The sequence below is a fragment of the Fukomys damarensis genome, unplaced genomic scaffold (genome assembly GCF_012274545.1).
Source record: "Fukomys damarensis isolate Sample0158 unplaced genomic scaffold, DMR_v1.0_HiC HiC_scaffold_18, whole genome shotgun sequence".
Lineage (NCBI taxonomy): Eukaryota > Metazoa > Chordata > Mammalia > Rodentia > Bathyergidae > Fukomys > Fukomys damarensis.
In genome coordinates, this window is record NW_022900930.1 from 42,544,102 (window position 1) to 42,546,401 (window position 2,300).

A 2,300-nucleotide genomic window follows, 5' to 3' on the forward strand; every position below is an offset into this window, starting at 1 on the left:
GGAGGAGGAGGAGGGGGAGGAGGAGGAAGAAAGAAAGAAAGAAAGAAAGAAAGAAAGAAAGAAAGAAAGAAAGAAAGAAAGAATGAAAGAAAGAAAGAAGAATAAAAAAAGAGTCTAAAATCCCAGGTATCTGGGAAACTGAGGCAGAAGGGTAACAGGTTAGAGCTAAGCTTGGGCAACTAAGCAACTTAGCGAGATTGTTTCAATATTTAAAATACAAAAGGGCTGGGAATGCAGCTCAGTTTAATCCCAATACTAGAAAAATAAGAGGAGGGGGTACATTATAGACTATACACATGTTGAAAATATGTTAATAAAGGTTATGAAAAACTATGCCAATAAACTAGGCAACTTATTGAAATGCACATATTCTTTGAAATACACAAATTATCAAAGTTCAATGAAGGAAAAATTCATAACTTGAATAACCTTATAACTATTAAATGAATTTCTTCCCACAAAGAAAATTCCAGACCTGGCTGGTTTTGTGGCATATTCTACCACAATTTTAAGGAAGAAACAACATTGATTCTATACAAACTCTCCCAGGATATTGAAGAGTAAAACTTCCTAACCCATTCTATGAAGTCAGCATTACCCCAAACCAGACAAAGACATAAAAGTACAAATCAATATCCTAACAATTCAAAGGGGCACATAAAAAAATAATAAACTGATCCATATCTTGGCATGAACACAAAAGTTAATTTCAAATGGATCATGGACCTAAACATAAATTCTAAAGCTATTAAAAAAAAAACTTCTAGAACAAAATATAGGAGAAACTCTGACCTTGATTAGGCAGAAATTTCTTAGATCCAATAATAAAAGCATGAGTTATAAAGGAAAAAAATAAATTAAACTTCATCAAAGTATAAACCCTCTGATCTTTGAAAGACACTATTAAGGGAATAAAAATAATGACAGACTAGAAGAAAAATTATAAAGTTGATAACTCATATTCAGAAAACAATGAACTCTCCAAGTTCAATAATAGAAATAAATAACACGATGAAATAATGGATTGGTAAATGCACCCTAAGGTGTTTGTCCGTGAGTCGGGGGATTTATAAGCACCTCCCTTGAGTATAGGTGGAGACTCTGATTTGCTTTTAAACAACAAAATGTGAAAATGGTGGTGGGCAGTCCCTCTAGGACTACCTATGTTTCCTAAGATTCTGTCTTAGCAGACAGAGGAAAGAAGACCCACCTGGCTTTGAGGAAGCAAAGGGCATCTGTTGAAACTGGGTTAGGAGAGAGCCACATGGCTGAGGACTGTTCACAGCCTCAGAGAGCTAACAGCACTCTCTTTTTTTGTCGTACTGGGGTGTTGAACCCAGGGCCTTTGCATGAAGCTCCGTCCCAAGCCCGTCTTTGTTATTAGTCTTTATTTTTAGGGTCTCGGCCAGGTTTAAACTTGGAATCATCCTGCCTCAGCCTCCCAAAGTGCTAAGATAACAGGTGTGCACCACATGCCCAGCTAAGAGTAGCCTCCAGTTAAGGCAGCTAGAAAAGAGCTAAGGCCTTCGGTAATGCAGCTGCAAGGATGTGTGAATCCTGCCATCAACCTGATGACCTTGGGTATGGATTCTTCCCTCATCGAGACACCAGATTCTCACCTTGGTTGTGGCCTGGTGAGACCCTAAGCTGAGGACTCAGCTAAGCCTCACCCAGAACCCCTGACCCATGTAAACTGGGAGGTAACAAGCATATCTTGTTTTAAACCATGCATCTGTCACGGTCTGTTGTGTGGCATCAGAAAACTAATACAATGGACAAAAGTTTTGAACAGACATTTCACTAAATAAGGTGTGCAGACAGCAAATAAGCACATGACAAGATGCCAAACATAATTAAAGTTCGAGAAATCCATAATTAAACCAAGAGTGAGCTATCACAAACTCCCACCCCTTTTAAAATTCTGAAAGTTTTGGCAAGGATTTGGAGAAGCTGGACTTTGAATACACTGCTTGTTGATCAATTAAATGTACCAGACACTTTGGGAAAAAATGTGGCTGTTTCTTGAAAATTAAACAGACATTTACCATATGTCTGTCATTTATCTTCTAGATATTTTACTGAAGAAAAATGGAAAACTATGTTCCCACCAAGCCTTGTACATGAATGTTCATAGCACCTTGATTTTCAACAGCAAAAACTAGAAATACTCCACAAGGCAACAACCCCATGGGCACAACTCAATGGAATAGTACTCAGCAGGAAAAAGGAGTGGATTACTGATACCTGCTACAATATGGACAAATCTTCAATAATTACGCAGATTAAAAGATGCCAGACCA

At 37.9% G+C, this 2,300-nt stretch overlaps 1 pseudogene; it reads left to right on the forward strand.

Moving 5' to 3' along the window:
* Nucleotides 1–1,532: 1,532 nt before the first annotated feature.
* Nucleotides 1,533–2,300, forward strand: part of LOC104863024 — a 5,125-nt pseudogene continuing 4,357 nt past the window's right edge.